Source organism: Ornithorhynchus anatinus, chromosome X5 (assembly GCF_004115215.2).
Source record: "Ornithorhynchus anatinus isolate Pmale09 chromosome X5, mOrnAna1.pri.v4, whole genome shotgun sequence".
In the NCBI taxonomy this organism is placed as follows: Eukaryota; Metazoa; Chordata; class Mammalia; order Monotremata; family Ornithorhynchidae; genus Ornithorhynchus; species Ornithorhynchus anatinus.
This window is the reverse complement of record NC_041753.1, coordinates 63,936,597-63,950,744: the sequence shown is the minus strand read 5'-3', so window position 1 is coordinate 63,950,744 and position 14,148 is coordinate 63,936,597.

Here is a 14,148-nt window from a genome sequence, read left to right as displayed (position 1 = left end):
TTAGAACAGTGCTTGGCACATAGTAAGTGCTTAACAAATACCATCATCATCATCATTATTATTATTACATGTGGGCTCAAAGTGGACACAGAGGCCAGTCTTCATCCATGTTGAACAAGGCTGTTGACTGGTCTTCTCTCTTCACTACCAGAATGGGTTTTTGCTAGTAGAAAACATCTGCCATCCCATCTGGCCACTCAGAATCTTGAGTTTCCAAAAGGGATTGCTTCTTTAGTTAGTCCTCATTTACTTTCATCTTTCTGGGTTCTTTAAAGAATGCCCATCAGGACCCTTTACATGTGAAAGTCGATCCCTCTGGTTCAGTTTCCTCCGCTCATTCAGAGGCCACACAGGCATTTACATGACTACTGGCCTAACTGTGACCCAACCCGGATCTGGGAGTTTACGTCAGTGCTAGGCATCTATAGCTCAAAATACAAACTGAAGAAAAGTCCATCAGAACACCGGACTAGAATTCCCCTGGACCGTAAGCTCCTTGCGGACAAGGACCAGGTCTACCCACTAACTCTATCCTATTGTCCCCCCTGCAGCACTTAGCACAGTGCTTTACACATGGTGCGCTCTCGATTAATACCTCTGATTGATTGCTGCACCAGTCATTATCCTGAAAGCCTGCCTACAGGGGAGGGACTAATGGAGGACAGATAGAGAAAAACCTTTGTTCTTTGAATGTTGTGGTGGAAGAGCCTAAGTTTTCAGTCCAGAATTTTCTGCAGATGAACATAGATAAGCAAGCATATTTCAAACCCACACCTTTGCCCCTCCTCCCCTCCCACACCTCCCCTGGATACTAAGCAGCCATTCTAGCAATCTTCCAGTGGCAGCAACGATCAGTCCTCTCTAGCAACCCTGCATTCGTTTGACTGCTCCAGCTTTATTAATCTGGGTGTCTCTTAAATGGAGATGGCTGGCTCTAAGGTGGAGGGGGAGTCTGTATGTCTCATCACCATGGCAACTGCATCCAAGAGGAGACCCCAGGCAGGCTGGCCGGCACGCCTCTACCACCAAATGTACTGGGTATGTGGATTTCAGATTTTAACTGCTACCTTTTGCTTTAATAAGCAGAAAGTGATATGGCCAGTTTTGTTTTTTTTTTAATGGTATTCATTAAGCGCTTACTTTGTGCAAGGCACGGTACTAAGCACTGGGGTAGAAATGAGCTAATCGGGTTGGAAACAGTTCATGCCCAACATGGGGCTCATGGTCTTAATCCCCATTTTACAGTCGAGGGAACTGAGGCACAGAGAAGTGAAGCAACTTACCCAAGGTCACACAGCAGACGAGTGGCAGAGTAGAGATTAGAACTCAAGTCCTCTGACTCCCAGGCCTGTGCTCTTTCCGGTAGGCCACGCTGCTTCCACGTACCCATTCGATAGCTTCCTCTCCAAACATGATATTTGCCCCACTCCTGTTTCTTACCTTGTTCCTGTTCTCCAGTTAAGTAAACAGTCTTGTGTTTCCCACATCATTCTTTTTTCTCCCATGGTAAGAGACATTTACTGTGTTGCTTTGTCTGTCACAGAGTAAATAAGGGGTATGAACCCCTTAAGCTCTTTGATATTTACCCCGTCTCCAGCTCCACAGCACTTATGTACATATCCATACATTCTTCTGCTTCCCCTATCTATAATTTATTTTTAATGTCTGCCTCCCCCTCTAGATGGCAAACTCTCCGTAGGCAGGGATTGGGTCTACCGACTCTATTGCACTGTACTCCCCCAAGCTCTTACTACAGTGCTCTGCAAAGAGTAAGCACTCAATAAATCACACTGATTAAGTTACTACTGGGCAGGTTGCCTCGTGTTATCATCAGTGGTGACAGCTGATATTAATAAATAAGTGAGATTTTAGCCAGTCACCAGAATTAACGGAGCAGTATGAGCTACTGTAGTAGTTGGAGAGGAAGAACCAAAACAAGTCCTTCCCATCATGGGGCTTCTAATGTAATGGGAAAGAGTGGTCCCAAGACCTCCCTTTCTCTATCCTCACAAGGGCTCCCTATTTATATTTGATTTAGGGTGAAATAGGAGCCTTGGTCAAGAAGTGCCTTTATTTGTTATTCAACTGCAAAGCCCCAGACTCTGGTCCCTGTGACAATATCACAGAATAAAGCCTTAGCCAAACCAAACAAATCACTGCCCACAGACTCTATGTCTAAAGGAAATTGGGCAATGGGTCTTGATGAGATTTAATATCTGCTTCTGGGCCAAAGCCCTTTTCCTTTTGATTTCCCTGTGCATCTCCATGGGTGGGTTAATTGCCAAGGTTTTTGTCACAGGTGGATGCCCCTGGGCCTGATGTGAAAGATTATGAGGGGAAAGGAGAATTAGACAATGATAGTGGGACTGTGTGGATATTGCATGAACAATAGAAGCAATGCAGCCTAGTGAAAAGGGCACCGGCCTGGGAGTCGGAGGACCCACATTTTAATCCTGTTACTTGTCTGCTGTGTGACCTTGAATGAGTCACTTGACTTCTCTGTGCCTCAGTTACCTCATCTGTGAAATGGGGATTGAGAATGTGAGTCCTATGGGGGACAGGGACTGTGACTGACCTAATTAGTTTTTATCCAGCCCAGCATTTAGGACAGTGCCCAGTACACAGTTAGCACTTAAATACTATTTTTAAAAAAATCAGTGTGGCCAAGGGGAAAGAGCACAGGTCTGAAAGTCAGAACACCTGGGTTCTCATCTCAGCTCTGCCACTTTTCTGCTGTGGGACCTTGTGCAAGTCCCTTAACCACTCTGAGCCCTAGTTTACATATATGAAAAGTGAGGATAAGATCCCTGTTCTCCTTACCCCTTATAGTGCAGCGTGGCTCAGTGGAAAGAGCCCGGGTTTGGGAGTCAGAGGTCATGGGTTCAAATCCCGGCTCCGCTGCTTGTTGGCTGTGTGACTGTGGGCAAGTCACTTAACTTCTCTGTGCCTCAGTTCCCTCATCTGGAAAATGGGGATCAAGACTGTGAGCCTCATGTGGGACAACCTGATGACACTGTATCTGCCCCAGTGCTTAGAACAGTGCTTGCACATAGTAAGTGCTTAACAAATACCAACATTATCATTATCATTATTATTATTAGACTGTGAGACAAGGACTGTCTCCGACCTTATTATATGGTATCTATCCTAGTGCTTAGCATAGTGCTTGGTGCATAGTAAGTGCTTAATAAACACCCTAATAAATACCTTTCCAGCTTAGAGGGAACGTTCTATGTCCTCCACTTTTTGTGAGCCTGGGAAAGAGAAGCATGTGGGCACTGTCACAGATTGCGTTCGGATCCACATGGAAGATATTTCAGATTATTTGTCAACGCATGTAACTCCCCATTGAAGTGGCGATCTTTGCTCAAAACAACAACCTTTCAGTTGAGAGGATTGGAATTACAGGAAAGTGCAATACAGAAATTAAATTTAGGCAGGAATTTAGGATATAGAGGTGGGGCTGACATCATTACCATTGATAATAATAATAATAATGGTGCTAGGTACAGTGCTCCACACATGGTAAGAGCTTATTAAATATCTTTATTGCTTCCAATAATCATTAATAATAATAATAATTATTATTATGGTAGTTAAGTGTTTACTATGTGCTAAGCACTGTTCTAAGCACTGGGGTAACAACAATAATAATACTAACAATAATAATTCTGGTATTTGTTAAGCACTTACTATGTGGCAAGCACTGTTCAAAATGCTGGGGTGCATACAAGGTAATCAGGTTGTCCCACGTGGGGCCCACAGTCTTAATCCCCATTTTACAGATGAGGTAACTAAAACACAGAGAAGTGAAGCGACTTGCCCAAGGTCACATACAATATAAGAGACTGAGCTGCGATTAGAACCCACATCCTCTGACTCCTAAGCCCATGCTCTTGCCACTAGACCATGCTGCTTCTCAGGTAGATACAAGGTAATCAGTTTGTCCCACGTAGGGCCCACAGTCTTAATCCCCATTTTACAGATGAGGTAACTGAGGCACAGAGAAGTTAAGTTGCTTGCCCAAGGTCACACAGCAGACAAGTGGCAAAGCCACAATTAGAACCCAAGTTCTCTAACTCCCAAGCCCGTGTTCTTTCCACTAAGCTACGCTGCTTCTCTAACATTACTATGAGCTAAATTTGGGCATAGATATAAGGTAATCATAGCAGGTCCCACCTCTGTCCTTGCTGAGGCTCACAGTTTAAGGGGGAGGGAGAACAAGTATTTCACCCCCATTTTACAGATGAGGAAAGTGAGGCCCAAAGAAATTAGGTGATTTGTCTAAGGTCACACAGCAAGCAAGTGGTAGTTGGGATTAGAACCCAGGTCTCCTGATTCCCAATCCCATGCTCTTTTCTCAAGCCTTCGATCCTCTCTAGACAAACATGCAGGCCAACAAAATATTGGGCTTTGTCAGGAAAGGGAGAAAACAGATAAAAAAAGCTCTAGTTTGGTCACTAAATTAACCTCCTGGAATGCCTAACGTGATATAGAACATTTTGTGGAAGTCCGCCTACATCTACCCACATATATGCTGAGAATATAGCAATAGTAAAGTCAAATGATAAGTGTAATCTACTAACACTAGACTGTTAACTCCTTGAGGGCAGGGATCTTGTCTACTTTATTGCATGGTAGTCCCCCAAAACCACAGTCCTTCGGTCTGCAGAGAGTAAGCACTCAATAAACAACACTAATTAATTGAAGCATAATAGATCTCAGAATTACTATTTTTCCAAAGTTCTGAATAGAAAATCCCCGTAAAGTGGCAAGGCTACCCCACTGCTTTTTGTTCTTTTTCTCCCCTTTCTTAAGAAGGCTGCCCCGGTCAGGGGATGTAGAAAAACAAATAAGACTTGGAGAAGAATAATGTGAGGAAGAGGCCTCTGATAGTTTAGTTTGGTCAGCCACAATCAAGAAAAACATCCAAATGGTTCAGAGCATTTGAAACAGAACTGAACCCGTGAACTTTCTAATGATTAGTCGGACTAGTAAATATGGGGTCTCTGTAACCATGCCACCTCTAATATGTGGAAGGACAATCAATACCACAGGCTTCATATTATCTGGCAAACCTTTGCTTCTCCAGCACCGCCTTAGGCAGAATTGTGTTTATGAACTGGCATGTGATGAACAGAGTGATTGCCAAGGGGTCATGCCAGCTCAGAATATGCCAGACTCTACTCATTGCTTACCTGCTGGAGTTCGTTAGGTCTCTTTCCTCCCAGATGTATACTGCCTGGGACAAAACTCTGAGTTCATGCAATGCCCAATTTCTCAATGCATCCCAGTCCATATAGGCATTTCTCTCGTTTATAGCCCAGGCAACCAACACTGTCCCTAAGGACTGGGAGAGTATAACTCAGTCAGAACAAGATTCTGCAGGGAGGAGAATCACTCTCCACCAGGAGAGTAGAAGGAGAAGCAGCATGTCCTCATAGAAAGTCCCCAAGGATTGGGAGCCAGAACTCCCGCCTCTGTCATGACTCCTGCGTGAACGTGGGCAAGTCCTTTAACTTCTCAGTGCCTCAGTTTCCTCATCTGTAAAATGGGGATGAATTACCTGTTCTCCCTCCTTAGACTGTGAGAGCCATGAGGGACAGGGGCTCTGTCTGACTGGAGTGCTGTGCATATAACCAAGTGCTTATCAAGGTGTTGGGAATTCATTCATTCATTCAATCATATTTATTGAGCGCTTACTGTGTGCAGAGCACTATACTAAGTGCTTGGAATGTACAATTTGGCAACAGATAGAGACAATCCCTGTCTAAACGGGGGAGACAGCAAAATAAAACAAAACAAGTAGTCAGGCATCAAAACCATCAAAATAGATAAATATAATCATAGATGTATACACATCATTAATAAAATGAATAGAGCAATAAATAATATATACGAGTATACACAAGTGCTATGGGGAGGGGAAGGGGGTAGAGCAGAGGGAGGGAGTGGGGGAATGGGGAGGGAAGGAGAGGCAGAGGGAAAGGGAGGGCTCAGTCTGGGAGGGAGTGCTCAGTTAGGGACATAGTAAGCCCTTAACAAATACTTCAATTATTATTATTGTTGCTATGGAGTAGCCCCAGGCCTGACTGCTTCACACTCTCTGTCTAGTCTGGGTTAAGGGGAAAACAGCAGCAACTCCTTGGCTCCTTCAGTGTACCTTTCTTTCTGCCCTAAAACCATGCATGTTTGGGCTGAAATTCAGTGCATAAAGGGGTTTTCCAGAGGCTGCAGAACCAGGGGCATACCTGTGTCTAGACCTGGAACAACTAGGATAAGGAGGGGGAAAACAGCAGCAACTCCTTGGCTCCTTCAGTGTACCTTTCTTTCTGCCCTAAAACCATGCGTGTTTGGGCTGAAATTCAGTGCATAAAGGGGTTTTCCAGAGGCTGCAGAACCAGGGGCATACCTGTGTCTAGACCTGGAACAACTAGGATAAAGAGGGAGAGGAACAATGGTAGAGTTTGTTTTAGAAAGGAGATCCACTCCTCAAGAGCACGTCATGGAAAAGACAATGCTACCTAACCCACTGACAGATGGAAACAAAAGTGAAATAATGTTCATTTTCATCATACATCTAACATCATCAAGAGCACAATATTGATCTTCTAAGAGAGAAGGAAGAAGCAGCAAATAAATAAAAATGAAATTCTAATCACATCCATTAATTAGATTTCTGGATTTTTAAAGAGAGCACACTATCCAAATAAAATCATTTCTTCCAAACTGGTTTTTCAGGTTGAGCATCTTGTGCCTTTTGGAAAAGTTATCCTTTGATCTGTCTGTCTCAGTTAAAGTACATAGGCCATGTCATTCCTGGGTTAAACCAGTGGTCCATCAAGCAGTGGATGTGACTCTGACCTGGGCACCAAGAAGGCCTCTTTGACCTGCTAAAGGTTAGGGACGAACCATCTCTCGGCCCCAACAGTTCCTTCTATGTCCGCAACTTTCTCTCTACTAAAGTTATACGGGAACTCATCGAACTTCTCAGACGGTGGGGAGATGAAATTCTGGGAGTCCCTTCACACCAGCAATTGTGGAGCAATATACCAAACCACACTGGCTCTCAACAAGAGACTGTTTGCCAGCTTTGCAAGTGGGTTGGGTGATCATTTCATGCTCATGCCCAAGATAAGCCAGTGGGTCTTTGCTACTGAAAAGTCACATGAGATTTGAATGGCGCGATCTCAGTCAGATCTTTTGTTCAGCGTATAATTCCATAAAAAGAACGGAAAAAATGGCAAATTGACTTGACATAACAGAATGCGCACGGTCCTTTGGTATAAATCATTTCTTGACCATATCACTACCCCCGACCACTGGCTCCATCACAATATGAGATTAGGATTAACTGTGGCAGAAACACATGCTGGGAAAGAAGTGATTTTGTTTTTGCTAAAGGCTCCAACCTCATGTTTTTAAGAGTCAGCCAAGAAAGAAATGGATGGCAACATGAAGCAGTGGTTATCTTCACCACAGTGAGAAACTTGTTTTGGTACAACTTGCTGCCCCCACAGACTCTTTCATTTGAGAATAAAAGCAGAAACATAAAGCCAAACAAACAAGGCAAAAGAGAGAGGTTTTTTGTTGAAGATTACAGGAACTCAAAGTAATTAATGCTGGTTAGAGGCCATTAGAGGGTAAAATGAAGTGAATTTTGATTTCTTTGCAAACTGGCCTTTTCCTCTGTGCATAAACAGGTCAGGAAATAAAGGAAAATGAAGATTTCTTTCCTGAATGGTAGAAATGGAGTAGGTGGACAGACCTGTCAAACTCTAAAAATGGAAGCTGAGATTATTCCAGATATTCTATTTAAAACAACCATAGCACTCATTTAAGCTGAACAAAATGAGCAAAAGCTGGTGACATCTAAAGCAAATTCAAAGAGATTGCATTGGAAAGATAATTGCAAAAATCACCAGGAACTGAAGATTGGAAAAGTCAATTGTTTGAGTTTCTGTGAATGGAAAAGCAGAAAGTTGACTGAGAAATCAAGGGGGTCATAAGATGATTGTAGTATAAATGGCTCCACTCAAGGATGGATGTAGAGGAGATTTCAGTGAATCCTTCCATTCAGTCTTTACCGAGGAAGAAATTAAGAGAGGTTCCTGTGCCCAGTCTTTTACACAGTGGGCAGTAAGCAGCATACGGAATTTGTTACTCCAGGGAGATGTGGTGTTAACATTTATTAATAGGCTCAAGAAGACATTTGGGGAATGCCCTGGATGAAAGGTTCATAATGAGTTGTAAGAAGAAAGAGTTACAGATGTTAGAAAGGTTAGCAAGTTCAAGGAAAGTTTAAGCAGATTTACGACCATGTTGAGTTCCTGGAAGGAAAACTTAAGGATATTAGAAAGTCCAACCCTAAAGATGAGGTTGGGTGTTGAGAAGGGCAACCATCATTCTGTTCCACTAAATATCCGTGGGGGCCATTTGGAAGAACAGAATCTCGATGATCCATTGGGGTGATCCAGTGTGGCACTGCTAATGTTCTAAGTTGGAGTAGAGGCCTATTGGGTTACTATTCAGGAATAGCTATCATACAGTAATAATAACAATAATAGCAGGCAATAGGGTATTTGTTAAGTACTTACTATGTCCCAAGCACTGTGCTAAATCCTGGGGGAGTTACAAGATGATCATATCAGACACAGTCCCAGTCCCACATGGGGCTCACAGTCTAAGAAGGTGGGAGGGCAGGGATTCAATCTCCATTTTATAGATGAAGGAACTGAGGATCAGATAAGATAGGTGATTTGACTAAGGTCAAGCAGCAGTCAGATGGCCGGGCCAGGATTAGACCTCTGGTCTCCTGACTCTCAGTACCATGCTCTTTCCACTAGTCCACAGTGCTTTTTAGACAAGTATGCAGGCCAACAAATTGCTGGGCCTTGATATTCTCCTCACCGTTAAATCCTTATTAAAAGCAAATCTCCTCTAAGAGGCCTTCCCGCACTAAGCCCTCATGTCCTCTTCTCCCACTCCCTTCTGCTTCACCCTTGCACCTGAATTTGCACCCTTTATTCACCCCTCCCTCAGCCCCACAGCATCTATGTCCACATCCATAATTTATTCATTTATATAAATGTCCATGTCCCCCACTAGCCTGGAAGCTCATTGTGGTCAGGGAACATATCTACCAACTCTGTTGTATTGTACTCTCCCAAGTGCTTAGTCCAGTGGTCCACACACAGTAAGTGCTCAATAAATACGATTGATTCATTGAGGAGAGGAAGCAGAGGCAGGGGGTATATACAATCTGTTCGAGAAGTCTGGACAGTAATGGGGGGAGAGAGGGTGCAGTGGGATTGCAGAGATTACTTTAGGATATGGGAGATGTGGGCAATCCCTGGTAAAACATTGGAATTGAGGTTTTTTCTTGAGCTAGCATGCAGATTATTTCTCCCCTTCCAATAAATGCCAGCATTGGCATCTGAGCGCAATTCACTTTTGTACTTTCTTTAGTTCTGGAACTTTGCCTGGTACAATTGATTCCTACCCTAGAAGGGAAAGGTACCTGCTACCTCTGACCAGACCTTCTCCTGGCAACTTGTCCAATTATCTAGGCTTCTCTCCTTTGTGATTCTGTCCTGAACAACACATGATACATCAACTTTTTCAGAGAAATGTCTCACCTAGTCTGCTTAATGCCAACAGACAGTGTGAAACCATGCATCCCAGCTGTACAGAATGGTGAATGGAATGGGAGCATTTGTGATGAGGTAAGAAAATCAATAGTTTGTGAGAAAAAGCTTCCAGCAATATAGATTGTTTGAACTACTTACCATTATGTCAAATTCACTTTAGCATCAGCAAACAGACATATCGTAAGATGAATATTGAGGGAAGCTCCATTTCCCCTGTTTGCATTTAAAGGCCTAAAGTTGTATAGATTTTTATAATCAAGTAAGTCTTTATAATTCAATAACAAGCCATTTATTTAACCCTTAAACTCATGATGTCTCAGGTCACACTGTTTTCCAATTTAATGCACTCCAAAGGACGGTCAATTTAATATTTAGATCAACACTTTCATTCCCCTTAATAGGGCTCCCTGTATATTTGTCCAGATTGTATATTTGTCCAGATTGTTCAAACACCTAGATTAGTATTTCTCTAGAACACTTGGAAACACAACCAGGGGAAATGCTAATTCCCTCTGTGGGCACCTTCTCTAACCATTTCCCTCAGAGAGGTGCAGTCAGGCATGCAGGTCATTCAATGCGTGACCAATTGGGAATCTAAAAATGTGACATTAAGACAATATGATAAAACCTCTGTTTGTTTGTTATTTTAAGTGGCTCCTTCACTTGCCTGCCGTGAGAGCTTGGTCGAGGCACTAAATGTCTCCATGCCTCAGTTTCCTCATCTGTAAAATAGGGATTTTCCTTCCCTCTTAGACTGTGGGTCTCATGTGGGACAGGGGTTGTGTCCTATCTGATTCTCTTATATCTTGCCCAGTGCTTAGTTCAGTAGTTGGCACAAAGTAAGCAGTTAATAAATACCATGAATATAATTATTAATATTATTATCACAGTTATTATTAATAACATGCTTTCATTATTCTCACCATCTTTAAGCCAAGGCTGTGACTGTGTGCCTTCTGAGCTGATGTCATGCTATAGAATCTCAGCATACTTTTCCAATGCTTCCAACATTAACTGGCTTCCTGGCATGTCAATGGAGCTGTGCCTTACCGTTTGTCGTGCTGGGGTAGGACAGTTTAGGACATGAGCAGAAATTATGTAGGGTGACCAGAACAGAAAAGTAGTGTTGATAGCCAGGGATGGGGTGATCCTGGTCCCCTGGCAGCCAGGTGACTTCTATAGAACTCCTGGATGGGTAGAGGCAACAGGGAAGATTAGAGCAACAACAGTCAATCAATCGAAAGTATTCATTGCCACTTACATCATGCAGAGCATTGCACTAACTGCTTAGAATAATAATAATAAATAATTATGGTACTTGTTAAGCACTTACTATGTGCCAAGCACTGTTCTAAGCACTAAGATAGATACAAGGTATTCAGGTAGGGCACAGTCCTTGTCCCACGTGGGGCTCACATTCTTAATCCCCATTTCACAGATGAGGTAACTGAAACCCAGCAAAGTGAAGTGACTTGCCCAGGGTCATACAGGAGACATGTGGCAGATCCGGGATTAGAATCCAGGTCCTTCTGACTCTCTTTCCATGACACTGCCTGGGAAAATTGGCTCTGCTGAACAAATCCTCTTGCAATGTTATTCAGACAAAAATCTTTTCTTTGGCGAAGATGTTAAGCTCTCTCTTTCCATGACACTGTCATAAAAATAACAAATCCCCTTCTCATGCTTTTTAGTTAAAAGGCAGTACATTAAAGGACGAGCCTCCTGATAAACCTTCATTCTGTGGTTTTGTCATAAAGTTGATGCAGCAGTATCCTGTGAATTACATATTTCAATCACTTTAAAAGATTTGGAACTTTAATTCATAAAACCCCTTCCAACTCAGGAAAAGAGAAGATTCTTGGAGTTTCTATCCATCTAAAGTTTTTTTTTCATTCTGCCAGTTTAAAATCCTCCATTTTAAGCTCCAGTTTGAAAGTGAAATACAACACTTTAAAAAGGAAAAAAAAGCCCAGCCTTAATTCTTATATATATATATATATATATATATATATATATATATATATATATATATAAAATTTACTTTTAAAGACTGATTTTCTTCCAAACCATGGTAACTTCAAACGAGTCTGCTGACAGAGTGTGAAGAGCTAGGACTGAAGCAGCTGATTTTCCGTAAGCTGCTGCGGGCTTTAATAGGAGTCTGAATTCATTTAAAATGAACTAAAAAGAACAGAAAACTAAGAAGGGGAAGAAGTTAATGAATACTGTGAGCTCTTTCAGTATTCTCCCAGCTGGGACAATCGTATTGCAGGTTAAGAGAGCAACATTGGTTGCTGATACTGGCAACGAGATGCTTGGTTGGAACCCTGTACTACCCACTTCAGCTAGAAATAGTAGTATTAATAGTATTTATTAAGCTCTTACTGGGTGCAGAGCACTCTCCTAAATGCTGGGAAAGAGTACATAGGTGGGAATTAGACCCAGACTCTATCTCTCTTGGGCCTCCCAATCTATCAACCTCTTCACACATCAAAATCTCCATAGTTGCCTCTTCGCTCACTTCCCTCTAGATCGGGAGAAACCCACCCAAGCCTATCTTCTTACTGAGCCTCACTCTCCACTCTCCCACCTTTGACCCCTAGCTCACATCCTTCCCCCTCCCTGGACCGCCCTCCCTCCTCAACTGTAAATAGGGTTCTAATCCCGGCCCTGCCACTTGTCTGCTGTGTGGCCTTAGACAAGTCAATTCACTGCTCTGGGCCACAGTTACCTCATCTGTAAAATGGGGGTTGACTGTGATCCTCCTGTCGGACAGGGACTGTGTCCAACCTGATTTACTTATATCTGCCCCAGTGCTTAGAACAGTGCTTGGCATGTAGTAAGCACTTAACAATACAATGATAATTATTATATGATCATCATAATAATAATTGCTATTATAAAATCTATCAGACTCTAATTTTTAGAGTCCCCAAGGGACAGGAACCGTGTCAAATTCCCACCTGAGTACTCTCTCCCAGAGCTTAGTACACTGCCCTGCACATAGTAAGTGCTTCATGAAGAGTATTATTACTTCCACCACTCTCCACATCTTCAAAATATTTGGGTAGATACAAGCTAATTAGGCAGAACCCAGCCCATCTCCCACATGGGACTCACAGTCTTAGTAGGAGGGAGTCCATGTATTGAATCTCCATTCTACAGATAAGGAAACTAAGGAACAGAGAAGTTAAGTGTCTCAAGGTCACCCAGCAGAGATGGGATTAGAAACCCAGCTCCTCTGATTTATAGGCCCATGCTCTTTCCACTAGGCCACATGGCTTATCTTATCTCGCTGATTTCCTACTCTAAGCCAGCCCACACACTTTGCTCCTCTAAGGGCAACCAGCTATCTGTATCTCGATCTCATCTCTCTCACCATCCACCCCTGGCTCACGCCTTCCCTCCTACTTCCCCCTTCCCTGCCAACAGACCACCACTCTCCCCATTTTCAAAGCCCTACTAAAATCACATATCTTCCAGAAAGCCTTTCCTGACTAAACTCTCATCTATCTACCCAAATGTCCATTCTCTATGGTCAACGCACTTGCATTCAATCACACTTTGATATTCACCCTTGTTGTGGGCAGGGATTGTGTCAGTTTATTGTTATATTGTACTCTTCCAAGCACTTAGTACAGAGCTTTGCACAAAGTAAGCACTCAATAAATATGATTGAATGAATGAATGAATTCAGCCCACCCCAGAGTACTTATGGACATGTCCTTATACTCTGTTGCTTCCCCTATCTGTAATTTATTATACTATAAGAAGGGATTGTCTCTACCAACTCTATTAAATTCTCCCAAGTTCTTAGTAAAGTGCTCTGCACACAATAAGCACTCAATAAACACAATTGATTGATTGATTGAGCAGACTGAACCATGAAAAGTGGTTCCTCACCAGGACCCGATGGTATTCCCGCTGCCATCCACCAACGCAGAGAGGGAACACTGTTGGAACATTTCCACAAGCTCTTCCTCAGCATATACTGCAGGTTCTCAAAGATGCCACCATCATCTCCATCTTCAGGAAAAAAAGTGAAAGATCAGATTGTGGCAATTATCAAGGTATATATATGGCCTCTCACTTTATTTATTTTGATCACTTTTATAAATGTTTATATGTTTGTCTCTTCCATTATATTGTAAGTTCACCATGGGCAGGGAACATCACTTTGTAATATTGTACTTCCCAAGCACTTGATATAGGGCATTGAACAAGGGGGTGCTCAACAATATGCTGCTACTACTACTAATAATAAAAATTAATAATAATTATGGTATTTGTTAAGCACTTACTATGTGTCAGGCACTGTACTAAGCGCTGGGGTGGATACAAGCAAATGGGGATAGACACACTCCCTGTCCCACGTGGGGCTCACAGACTCGATCCCCATTTTACAGATGAGGTGACTGAAACACAGAGAAGTGAAGTGACTAGCCTGAGTTCACATAGCAGACAAGTGGCACTACTATCCAATTACTCTCCATTGTAG